A 13479-nucleotide genomic window follows, 5' to 3' on the forward strand; every position below is an offset into this window, starting at 1 on the left:
GAGAAGCAGGCTTCCTGATGAGCAGGGAGCCCCACAAAGGGCTCGATCTCAGGACCCTGGGATCATGATTTGAGCTGAAGGCAGACGCTTAACAGACTGAGCCACCCAGGCCCTCCCAGTCAATATTTTAACTCTTTAATCTCTGCCTTTCCGATCTTAATTCCAACCTATGCATATTTTCTAGGGCTCATGATGTTACCATTCCTGAACACGGTATAGCGGTGAATGTCAGTGAGAGCATTCAGACGAGGGCAGAACCTCCCAGAAATAGACTTACAAGTTTTAATGCAGGAAATTATTTTCTCAGGATTAAAAGAAATAAATGCACATAAAATTCTGCCATGCTGTCTTACAGATGCCAGTCAGCGCAAACATCCCCTTCCTTCTGGGTAGTTTTCTTCTTGGACTGGATCGATTAGTTTAGTAAATTACATATTACGAGAGTGGTACGGTATAATGTGTAACCTTGGCTCGGTTATGGGACCTCTCTAAGCCTCTATCTCTACATCCATAAAATGGGGAAAATAGAAATCTCCTCCTCTTGGCATTGTTTTGGGGCTGAAATATGATACTGCCTTTTGTGCTCAGCACAATTCCTGGTGCATGGGAACAGGTCAATAATATTAGCCCTTAGCGTTTAAGGTGAAACAAATGCCATTACAGAGGAAAGCAGCAAACTTCCGTTTATAAGATAAATCAGTCACGGGGATGAAAAGTACAGCACCAGGCACATAACCAATAATACTGTAATAATGTTGAATGGTAACAGGTAGTGACTCCCTTCTCCAGGGTAATGTATGGAACTGTCCAGTCACCAGGCTGCACATCTGACGCTAATATAACATTGCGTGTTACTGATATATTTCAATTTAAAAACATGTCTCTGAGGTTCTCAGAGGAAACCTGTAGAGGCTCCCAGCCAGGACTGCAGCCCTGTTCTTCCCGTGGCCGCAGTCTGCGGGGAGAGGTAGGGGACTTGCAGGAGCCCCACCCCCCACCACCCTCCCCGTGATCAGCCCGCAGAGAGGCTTGGCATCCCGCGCCAGTGCCATGCGTCATCAACGAGCCGCATGGGGCCACTGAGCCCACGCCTCCTCATCGACATTTCTGTTCCTCTGCTCTTTGCATTTGGAACACAAGCGGGTGCTTTGGTGGGGGGGGGGCGCCCACACAATAGCTCTTTGATGACTGATTCTGGGACAATTAAAACATCCACTCTGATCTTGCCTTTGGCTTTGTGTGTGTGAACCAAGACGGAAGCTTTGTTCTTGGAGGAAGAAAAGGGGGGGGGGCGCTGCCTTTGGAGCCTGGAAGCCTGTCAATTTCGTATCACTACAATCTGGGATTGAAAGGCTATGCGGCAAATTGGTCATTTTGACCAAAATCGTCAAAATGACCAATTTGCCGCATAGCCAATGCAGTGGGGTGGGGTGGGGCGGCCTTGTCCAAGCACAACCAGCCCTGAAGTTGGCTTTCAGAGTCTGGTGAGGGGAAAGGTTTGACAACTTTGTGGAAGCTTGCAGGCAGACTTTTCTTTTTCTGGAGGAAAAAAATGAGAGAGAGAAAGAAAGATAAAGGAGGAAGGGGAAGGAAGGAAGAAAGAGAGACGTGCAATAGGAAACATCTTGATTAATGCCGTATTTCTAGAGAAAGAAACTAGCAAAATAGTCTTCAGTTTGAGGACTGGTCAGTTCCACTGGCTCAGGGTGTCAGAGTGACCAAGAGACGCCTACCTATAAGGAACATAGGACCTGCAGGGAGCCCAGGGGGGCACCCACGTGGCCAGAGTGTACTTTCTATTGACATCAAGGAACAACATGGCTTTTCTACATGGGTTGGACAAACCATCCCATTAGCATAAACTCAGAGAACCCTGGGACACCTCTGCCCTTAGCGGAAGTCTGACAAACAGAAGGGCGTAAAAGTGTAATCCATTGCTGACCACACGCTTAGGGCTGGTCCTTAGCTTTGAAGATGCAGAAATTAGATTGGGTCACTGCCTCCCCCGCCAGGGCAATGAGGTTTCCTCACTAACCAAACTCATAATAGACTGATTTCCAAAAAGCTTTCGAAAAATTAATTGGAGGCTGGACTTCATCGTGATTCACAACCTTTGGGTACTTACCATGGGACATGGACTCTGAAAACATTCTTTGTGCAGTTTATTTCATTTAAACAATTTCAATTAAACAATTTCATTTTAAAAAGTAATCCTGTGATACAGTATGAGGTTTCTCCCTCATCTCGTAGGTGAGGAAATGGAGCCTTGGGCGGAGGTAGGAATCTACACATGACCTGTAACAGATCTGCGTGACTCCCAGGCCTTTGGGACAATCTCATGTTATAAGAGTAAGAGCCCATTCCTCCAGCAGCTCAGGAGAATATGGGAGGGGAGAGAGAGAGAGAGATGAAGGCCAATTATGTGGAAAACAGTCTCTCTCCTCCTGCCTATGACTCAGCGACAGCTGTGACTCACGGAAGACTGAAGGTCACTGAGCAAGTTGGAAACGACCCTGGACTTTAGTACGAGAGCCAACGCCTGAGTGCAGCAGCGAGGCTTGTTATCTATGGCTCACAGCCCCTCCCCCAGAATTCACCATTTTTCAGTCTTTACTCCTACGTGTTCTCAGCCAAATGTGATCCAAGACAACAGATAAGGGACCCAAGTCTTCTGTGTGGGGGCTGCGGAGGGTAGAGGTGGGTTCTGAGACCCCAGGGGGAATTAACCAAGGAGCAACTTCCAGGGTCCAGAAAATGGTCTCAGCACAGGTGTGGTTGGCAAGGTGGCAGACTCTGGCCCCTCTGATGGGGCTGATGTTGATCAGGTGACAGACTTTCCTCCCACCAGCCACTGAGGAGATAGAATGTGTGTGTGTGTGTGTGTGTGTGTTTGTGTGTGCGCGCGCGCACGTGCGCGCGTGCGTGTCACTCTCCTTCATTGTATGACCCAGACTGGAAGCAAACTTCTCTTAAGTCAAACCCCGTTCTTAGCAGCAGGTGCAAAATTAAATATCCGCCTTATATAAGGCTCTGCAACCCCCCACACTAAATGGAAGTGGGTTGGTTAATCTATTTACATCTGGCTTGCTGAAGTGTCGCTGGGATGAAAGAAGCTAATGGTGGGTGTTCATTTCCAGCAGTTTCTGTATTGAGCATCGGCTTTCTACCTGACACTTGGAGGCCAGCTGGGAACTTATGGTTGCCGTCATAGGTTGCAGCGTCGGGGAGAAGGAGGGCAGCAAGCGATGGAGCCACTGGGCCCATGAGCCCTTTTCACCTTGTCAAACCCTCTGGTCCCCAACCTCAGCCTGGTTTTAGTTTGGGGGTTGTGTGTGTGTATGTGTCTGTACAGGAACTTCCTGGTCTTGCTGTGTGTTCTTGCGACACACGTGGCTTTACTCTCAAGTACGGTGGGCTTGCACTCTCCTGCCCCCTTGCCTTCCAGAAAAAGGAGCCCGGGGCCCTCTTGCCAGGGTGGCAGACCCTCGGGAAATCACCCAGGCCAAGGAGCACCAGGCTTTTCAGACTTCAATCTTCGGCTTTCTGCTTTGTCAGGTTCTGCCCTTCTGTTTTTCCACCCCCAACCCGAAGACAGAGACCCAGCAGAGATGCTCTCGAACCCTGTACCCTTCCACCCTGCCCCAAAGGCCCTCCTAGCAACAGGGCAGCCTGACGTGGCCTCAGGCATTAGTGAGTACCTACTTGCCTCCTCCTTGGTGAGTGGGTTGTAACCGTTGCTTATGCCGATTACAGGAACATTGGTCAGCCAGTTCCCATAAGGCTCTTCTCTGACCCAGTTGCCCCCCCATGATGTAATGATTTCATAGGCTCCGAGAGGCACAGCTTCCAGGTTGCTATAGAAACCTTTGCTCTACTGACCTTTTGTTTCCCCCCTAGTAAAAAGTTTGTGGGTTGTTTTTTTTTTTTTTAAGTTAAATTAACTCTTCAATGAGGGGTTGGGTAAACTTTGAGTATAATGTGCTCTTTCCCAGTGGGGAATGCCTGGGAGTCTTCTACCTCAGACAAACTCAGTTTGTCTCCCGAGGTTTTTGTTTTGATCTGGATTTTTACATTTTCAGTCAAATCATCCTACAGAGTTTCCCGGAAGGGGAAGTAATCCGGGAATGACCCCTTCGCTGTACGTGCTGTGGCTCAAGGACTGACTTCCGCATCCTGCTTGGACACCACAGACTGGAAGGGAGTGAGGAAGACAGAGGGATTGGTAAGACACGACAAAGGAAGGTGGGGGCCAGCAGGAGTCAGACGAGGCTCAGGTCACATTCAAAACACTCTCAGGAAGGATTAGGCTCTTGACCCAAGGCCACTAAAGTTGCCACTGTATCTCAGGCTGCCTTCTTTGTTTCCAAGTCCTTGAGAATCCACGTTTGCACAGAAATCAGGTCCTGTCATGAGTATCCACCAGCCTTCACCACCGAGTGCAAGACAAGCTGGACAGGCCGGAGGCGGCGCATCCTAAGGCAGCTTCTGGATGAGGAATGAAAAAGGAGGACCTCAAAAAGAGGAACAAAGGGATGTAGGGAAGGAAAAAGAAAAAGAACTCCTCAGGCCGTGTGTTCCTCTTGCCAACACCTCGGACGGCCGGGTGGCTGGAGCACTGCTCAAATTTCCTGACTCCAAAGAGCCCCGAGACCACCCCCACCCAAACTTCCATGCCCCTGACACTCAGTACTGTTTGTAGTTGAGTGACTCTGAGGATACAGACATCGACCTGAATCATAGGAGTCAGTGGCCTCGATGAGAAGCCATAGAAACTATATTTCACAGATCTAGGGAGAAGATGCATTTATGTATGGGTTCTTAGTAGCTCCCAGAGTCCCTGGGGGGAGCTAGGGAGCCATGTCCAGGTCAGAGCAAGCAAGAATGTTGACCAGGACACTGCAGAACTCACTCGCTCGGGACTGGTTCTGGGCACCCAACACAGCAGTCGGGCCCAATTGACACCATCACGGCTGAGAGGGGAACTCCTTCTTGATGCCCCCATCACTGCTGCTAGAGAGGCCTTACCTCCCACCCGTACTTGTCAAGGGAGGCTTCCCCAAGTCCCCCCAAGGAGGGGGTTTAGAGTCGGGGAAAGGAAAAAGAGGGACCGAGTGTGTTTGCTAGGGCTCCCGTGACAAAATAACACAGACTTGGGGGGCTTACATGACAGAAATGTATTTTCTCACAGCTGTGAAGGCTGGAAGTCCAAGATCAAGGTGCGGGCAAGTGTGTCCCCTCCTGACTCTCTCCTTGGCTCGAGGAAGGCCGCCTTCTCTCTGGGTCCTCACGTGGCCCTTCCTCTTTTTTTTTTTTTTTTAAGATTTTATTTATTTGAGAGAGAGAGAGAGAGAGAGAGCAGGAGCTGGGTGAGGGTCAGAGGGAGAAGCAGACTCCTCACTGAGCAGGGAACCCAAGGTGGGGCTCGATCCCAGGACTCTGGGATCCATGACCCAAGTCTGAGCTTCTGAAGACAGAAGCTCAATCGACTGAGCCACCCAGGTGCCCTGTGGCCCTTCCTCTTATAAGGACACCTGTCAGATTGGGTCAGTGCTCACCCGGGCAGCCTGGTTTTACCTTAATTACTTTTAAATGCCATATCGCCAAATACAGTCACATTCTGAGGTCCTGGGGCATTAGGGTTTGCACATTAGAATTTTGCAGGGGACACAGTTCAGCCCACAACAGGGACAAATGCTTATTCCCCAAACTTGGGGGAAATGGGTAAGATGGGGTTGTTGGAGTGAGCTCTGATCCCACTTCTCCAATGCCAGCTACTTTGGCTCCTCTCCCAGGTCGCTATCGAGGCCCCAGAATGCTTTGCGGCTGCACTTTCCCAAATTAAAACACCTGGAGTTCTTAAGCCTCCTGCTCCCATATTCTTGATGAACTATTAAGACTCCAAACTGGCACGGCTAGTGGCCCACTGCTTCAGTACAAGGATCAACTCGCCCCCTGAGGATCAGATGGGTGAAAATATTTAGGAACATTTGACTATCATGTTCCTCGAGATAAGCTCCGGAGACAATGATTCAGAACTCAGTCCTGCTACCCTTGAAAAGGTCAGAGTGTCTATGCATCACTGTTCATCGAAAAATGCCAGGGACAGGTATCAGGTTGTCATGATAGGAAATACACTATTTTCTTTCTGCAATGTACTTTAAGGTCAATGAGGAATACTAACCCAAGAATTATCAAGCTCTCATTTTACCAATTTCCAAAATCCTGTTTTGTAAGCTGATAGCCTTTCATTTCCCCCACACCCCGCCATGCATGGCTGTTGGTGGAACTGACCTAGCTGAAGGGCTGTTTGAAAAGAACGAAATGAGGTTATTTTGTTTATGAGCCCACACACATACGCCTCTGGGTTCCATCTGATGACCTCTTTCCTTTAGCCAAGTAGAAACAATGTTCTGTTCTTTAACTGCCCAGCAGTTAAGTGTGGGAGAGGTTGGAAGAGGCACCATGCTATCCCTGGCAATGGAGGGGTTTTGAACGGTGGGAGCCAAAAAGGGGAGAAGATAGTCAGACTAGACTTAAAAAATGGTCACCGTGGCTTTCTGAGTTGTGTTATTTTTTTAAAAAATTTATTCTTGAAATATAGTTGACACACGATGTCCTATTTGTTTCAAGTGTACAATACAGGGGTTTGATAATTCTACACATCGAGCTGTGCTCACCCCACCAAGTGTGGTCTCCATCTCGGGTTGGGTTTGGTTTTGGCAAAGCTGAAATCTATGGGAGTCCTAAGCTCAATGCAAATATATGTTAGAAAGCTGTATTGAAACTCTTTGATAGAGTCAGGCATAGCTGGTTTGTGGGAGATGCTGGGCCAGGCAGAGAAGGATCGGACATGCAGTGTTCAGAGGCTATTGGTGGAAGAGGGGAACTGAGACCAGAAGGACAGAACAGTGTCACAGAAGCCTCAAGAAAATAAGAGCTAGGGCGCCTGGGTGGCTCAGTGGGTTAAGCCGCTGCCTTCGGCTCAGGTCATGATCTCAGGGTCCTGGGATCGAGTCCCGCATCGGGCTCTCTGCTCAGCAGGGAGCCTGCTTCCCTTCCTCCCTCTCTGCCTTCCTCTCTCTCTACCTGCCTCTCCATCTGCTTGTGATTTCTCTCTGTCAAATAAATAAATAAAATCTTTAAAAAAAAAAAAAAAGAAAAGAAAAGAAGAGCTAAAGGAACAAGGGAGGGAAACGAGTGGAAATATGACTCTGGCTCCGAGATGAGAGGGCACAAGTGCAGTGAGGCAAGGACAGAGACTACCAGATGAATAAGACAGGAAGTGAATGTCCACATGGGTGTAGTCTAGACACTAGAGTCAGAGAAGGAAAATTTCTAAGAAGGGCCCGGGTCGGAAGTCAGAGAGCAAATAGAGCATGTCAAACGATGGAGACCTGTCAGGGGACTGAGAGCTCCCAGGTACATGCGCCCAGCTCTGTGGCTTTTAGCTGATTCTCAAAGGCAGAACAACTTAGATACATTTTCTCTTTACACAGACCAGCCCCAGAGAGATTTGATGAGTATTTGCATTTGCCTGTTTGCTAGACAATTCCACACTATAGTCCCACAACCAGCATGCCGGGGAGACTAAGTCAGAAGGAGTTGTGGCGGGCAGTTCTCGAACTTCTCAAACCAGGGGAGTTGGGAGTTTGGGTCAAGTCCAAATGTAACATATTGTCCTGAGGTGCTGACCCACCACCAAGTCCCCGGAATATAATGGGCTCTCAAGTTCGCCTTGGCGGTCTCAAACAATTATGGCTTAGAACTTCCTCTCAAAGATGGTGGACTTTGATATGAAGCAAGTTCTTATATAGATAATACATGAATGGACTTCATAGATTCAGAGGTCTGTAAACTGTATAGAGAGTGTAGTTTAAATAGTGTGTGTGTGTGTGTGTGTGTGTGTGTGCACGCACGCGCACATGCGTGTCTGCGTATATCTTTTCCTAGAGACCAGATATATAAAGTTCCACGTTTGTGTGTCACACAATCATGGTGACAATCAGCAAGTTATGACAATATAAAGAGCGATGAAATAAGGTTCAACCATTGGCTCAGATGATCAAAACGTCAGGACAAGATGGCATTGTCCTAGAAGATCTCTCAAGCTGGTGCGCCTTCTCTGGAAGTGATGGTGAGAGCCAGGGCCATAAAACTGAGTGGCACTGATGAATGCGAGCGACCCTCTGTCACCAGGAGCCATTCATCAAAGCACAACATGGGTGGGCAGCTGGGGCCGCCATCTGTCTTGCATACACCCACTGAGATTCACTCACAGGACTGGACGAAGCCAACATGTGTCATCCAACTTAAAGCTCACATTCCATTTCCAGAGTGTACAGCACATAGCTCAGTACAAATTAATTTTTACATAAATCCTAGCTTTGTCTTAGCCAGTATTGTTGAATACTTTGGAAAGGACTGCACAGTGGCATTGGTTGGGGACTTTTGCAGCTTCTGCAATTTTCTCATGCACCACTCAAGTTCATCCGTCCGGCTAAGCCTCTACATGTGCCATGGCACAATGGCCAGGCAGAAGGGAACAGGTTGGTTAGAGGGAACCAGGGCTGAGCAAGGCAGAGCCATGGGAAGGGCCATGAGGACGGCTCTGATGGGAGAAAGCTCCTGGCTATGGTGAGGAATGATAGAGCCCTGGAAGCAGACTGACTGCCTCACTCATCTCTCCCTCCACCGTTCTTTTGCTGTGTGCCTCTCAGGAAGGTCCTCAACCTCTCTGAGCCTCTCATTGACTCTTCTATGAAACGAGGATGGTAATAGTATTTGCCTTATAGAACTGTTGCTGATTGTTAAGGTACATAGTAAGCATTCAATATACACTAGCTACTGCCAACTATTATTATTATTATTAATCCTTGTGTGGTGGTGGTGATGGCGGAAGGAAACCTCTCTAGCCTGGAGTTCCTGGGTTGGGGACAAAATGTAAATCCATTCTGTCATGACCTCAGTGGGATGAATGGGATTCAGTGGCTTAACTCCACTGAAATCCTAAGCAGGGGAATAGTTTCAGCCCTGTGGTGTGGAAGGATGACCTTAAGCAGAAGCGTTGGAGATCATAGTCTATCGTGTACATTTCAACAGCCTCGGGAAAAGTGAGTGGAAAAATCTCACTCCATCATCCCATCATGGTGTCTCCAGGAGATCTCTGCTAAAACACAGATGACCTCAGAGCCCAGACCGGAAATCTAGACTCCTGGCATTTTGCTTGTCCACGTGAATTAGTTTTCAGGATGGCTATTTTCCCGGAGAACAGCTATGGGCATCTGAGGTAAGCTCAGGGAGGGAGAGAGGAGAAAGACCCAGAGCCGGTGGTGTGCTGGTAAAAATGTAGCCAATGGCCCTCTGGGAGGGGAGCCCTAATTTCTAGTGGGGTGTAAACACTCCCACCCTGGCTGATTTCGGCCACCGACCTGACCTGTCACTGGACAGGGACTCAGAAAGAGATGCTCAGTGGCGGGCTATTAGGTAGCCTTTCCACCCACTGGAGCCAGTATGACCTGAATAACTTCAAGAGCGTAGATAAGAGTAAAAAGTAGTACAGGGATTAGGACATGATAAACTTTGAGTATTTATTACTTTGGTTTTAATGTAATTTATTTAATTGTAAGTTGATACAACTTTTTTTTTTAATAAAGGCTGTGTTTAATAACTGGCTTATAATATTTCTGACGTCTTAACCATTGGCTCTCATTCCCGCCAGTCCCTCCCTGTCCTCCTCGGGTCCAAGCCCTGAGGGGGCTGCTGGGCTCAGCACCGGGGGTCAGGTTGTGCCAAGAGGGCTCCCGTGGCCGTTACACAATGAACCCTGACTTGGTCAGCGAGCAGGGCTCCCATTCACTAGTCTTTTCCCCCTCGCCTAGAAGCCTGCTGCGCAGGCCTCCCCAGGACCAGCTGGGGGTTCCGATTAGGATCAAACAAAAGCGTGAGAAATTGGGTCCCGTTTCCTATCACGCCATCCGCCCTGTGCTCTGCCAAGCTGAATTTCTCACAATATTCCCTCTGTCTGGCCAGCCCTCTGTAAGACCACCAGATTCTTTCACAGGTTTCTTCTGCCTGGAATGTTCCTCAACCCCTTTCCGTTCCTTCATCTGGATAATTTCTCATCCTTCATGATGCAGCTCCGGCACCACCTCTTCCAGGAAGCCTTCCCTGAAGCCCTCCCCAGATGAGATTGGGGGCCTTTCCTCTGATGCACCCCTGTGCTCTAGGTGATGCTGTGTTTTCCTCCTGCAGTTGTGAGCCTCTCAAGGGCACGGACAGTGTTGTGTTCCTCTCTGTAGCCCAATGCCTAGCATAGGTGTCCTGTAAACATTTGTTCCATTATTAAGTGAGCGAGTGGGAGGTATACACGCCCGTGGAGAGCCTGAAGTAGAAATTCCAAGTGTAGTCGAAACCTTATCTTCCAGGCGGTTCATATAGGTGGAAAAGCCTCTGGCGACCACCCTGCCATCTGAGCTTTAAGGGGGATGTGAGGGCCAGAAGACTCCTTTCCCATTTCATTTCTTTTTTGAACATGGGCTAAATATTTTTATTTGACTCATTAATTAATGAGGGAACCAGTAAGATGTTACAATTTTCCGAGGAAAATTCAAAGCACCTTCTTCCACTGGAAAACAGTCGTGGTCCGTGGACTTACAGCCCTGCCTTGCAGAGGGCCAATGAAACCCTCTGCTTCAGGCATCTGGCCTCTGGCAGGAAGGACCGGGTGGACGGCCTTCTTGGTGAAGCTGTTTCCACCAGGGGCTTTAAGAACATTGAAGAAAGATAGAGACAGCCTAGGCACTTTACTTGCTGAGACCATCAGACCCACGAACCAACCCTGAAATCTGTTGCTTCCGGTCTTCCTATTAAATAAGATGGTAAATGTCTATTTGGTGGGAGGGTAGGGATAGAGGAAGCTTTTTGATGACCTGTCCTCTGAAAAGCAAGTGTGTTTTGACGGCCTGCCCCAGAAGGTCGTATTTGGACAAATGTGAACAAGGACAGGAAATCATGAATCACCTTCTAGATCACAAATGCAGTAAGTAGCAGCCGCAAAATTCTAACCTGAAGCGTCTGACTCTAGAGTTTGTCTCTCCTAAGCAGCCCTCAGTCTTGTGGGAGAGACAAGCTCCTTGGATAGAGAAGCAGTCTGAGGGGAACAGGTGAGGCAGTATGGGGTGGGGCAGGGCGGAGGAACCGGAGCGAAACCATAATCCCCAAAAGGGCCTCACCCAATAGGCTATAGCTGCTTTTACACAATTTGTTGCTCTTCCCCGTGAAAGTGCCATCTCCAAGATGCCCCCCATTGGAACACTCGTGGGGTGCGGTGGGGCAGCTGGGAGCACCACTAGTGTGTAGTGTGCGTCTGATAGGAGGCTCTACATTGGCCTTGGCCGCCACCTCATGGAGAACAATACAGGCCGGAAGCAGGAAACTGAGCTAGAGGATTTCTTAAGGCCTCTTCTGGTTCGGGGAAGGATGACTCTAGAACTATGGGGTTGCAGCCTCTGGATTTTCTTATTCGAATTACCCTCCGAGTCTACAAATCTCTGTCTTTCGGTGGCAGAAGATTCTTCAAGCAGCGACAGGTGTAGGGTGGAGGAAGGGTGAACTGGGCAAGCCATGGGGACAACCAGGGGACCCCCATAGTTTGTAGTCACTAGAGAGACACGCTTTCATGGAGGAGTGCTCCAAAGACGGAAGAGGGGCAAGCCTTTTGGGGCACTAGAATTAGAAAGAAGATGCTAGAATCCAGGAATCCAGGCCAGCCACTCTCCTCCCCGTGGCTCAGAAAGAGAAAGCAACTTGTGGAAGGCCACAAAGCTGGGAAGCAGGGAGGCTGGGCTCGGAATCCAGGCTGTCTGAGCCCACAGTGTCCCCTCCTTGGTAAAGGGCGGGTGCCAACAGCACCTGCGTCGGGACTAAATCAGATCATGCTGAGCTCCGTGCCCAGCACGTAGTGCCCATTCGATACATGGGAGCTGCTGGTGCCGCTCTTCTGCTGTCGCTATTTCTGGAAGTTCCCCCCACGGGGTATCTGCAAGCTGAGTCACTCTCCTGGGTCCATGCCACTGCAGGATAGGGGACTCATAGTAGCACTTGAGGGTGTGGGCTCTGGAATCAGGCCACCCGGGGTTTTCATGGGGAGGACCACAGGCAAGTGACATCACCAGCCTGTGCCGCAGTCTTCTCACCTATAACCTGGGAAAAGACATCTACTTTGTAGGTTATAGCGAGGATCAAATGAGAAGCTAAATACTTAAAAAAAGAAGAAAGAAAGAAACCCCTAGAAAAGAGCCTGGCATGTGAACATCCAACAGACATCAGCTGAGCTTGTGGATGCCTGGGGGTGTAGGAATAGGACTCCTTGTTTCCTGAGCACATGCCCACACTTTGGGTTTGGGCATAAATGGCCTCCCCAATCGGGCCAGAAGACCAAACCCAGTGACTACGAGAAGAGGATGCATGAAGTTGTGGCCAGGAGGAGGCGACTTGGGTCGTTCAGACTTCAGGAGCCACTCCAATCATCCTGGCTAGCCATGATCTAGTGGACTCATCTGCGTGGACAGCCCCAGCAGAAGGGCCGGAAGCCACGTGTGGGCCCAGCGCTCCCCGTCACTGCTGGTCATCTTGTGAAAGAGCACGTGTGCACTTGCAGGACGAGCACGTGGCCCTGGGAATGTAGCAGCGTATGGGGGGTGGCGACCGATACCCTGATGGGCCAAAGGGGTGGTGATCTCCCTGCCCACCCCCTGCGTCTGCCAGATATTCCCCTACCACACCTCTAAAACGCAAGAAGCAAGCTTTTGAGAGCAAAACCAGACTTTGGGTGAGTGGGTTATTTCAGGACTTAATGTGTTATATTTTGTGGCCTCCAGAAATGGCCCCTAGGGACTCACGGGGAGCGAGGCAGCGCTCTGCAGCGGGGGTTGGGGCCGGCACTTTAGTAAGTGGAGGAAAGCGGTTTTCGGGGCATTCTAACGCAACGATGCTACTTGCTAATGCATGTGTATCCAAGCGGACAGTAAACATGGACGGCTGGCCAGTGCCAGGATAGGGCGGGAAGGGAAAGGCAGTCACAGAAAACCAGAAAGGGTGGGAGAAAGGGGTTCGGAGATCCAGAGGCAGGGCTCCTGGGGGCCGGGACCCTCCTGCCTTGACCAGGGCCTGCCTTTACATTGGGCTGAGCCTGGACAAGGCCAGCTGGGAAATTCCTGCATTCCTTGGAAGAAGCCAGCATCGGGAGTACCGACACCGGCCCCTTCCTGTCCCACCTCAGCCCCTCCCGGGAGCGATGAAATCCTCGCAGGAAGGGAAAGTGGAAGTATCTAGGAGCCTGTGGGTCTAGGGCATTTGTTCTTTCCTTCTCTTGCTCTGATCTAATTTGGACACAGGGAGTTCCTTCCAGGGAGGCATCTTTGGCCGTAGAGAACTCACGGGAGTGGAGCCAGGGTGGATCCCAGAGGAGAGGAAGCAGAA

The sequence above is a fragment of the Mustela putorius genome, unplaced genomic scaffold, assembly GCF_011764305.1.
Source record: "Mustela putorius furo isolate JIRA1106 unplaced genomic scaffold, ASM1176430v1.1 tig00003901_pilon_pilon_pilon, whole genome shotgun sequence".
NCBI classification, from domain to species: domain Eukaryota; kingdom Metazoa; phylum Chordata; class Mammalia; order Carnivora; family Mustelidae; genus Mustela; species Mustela putorius.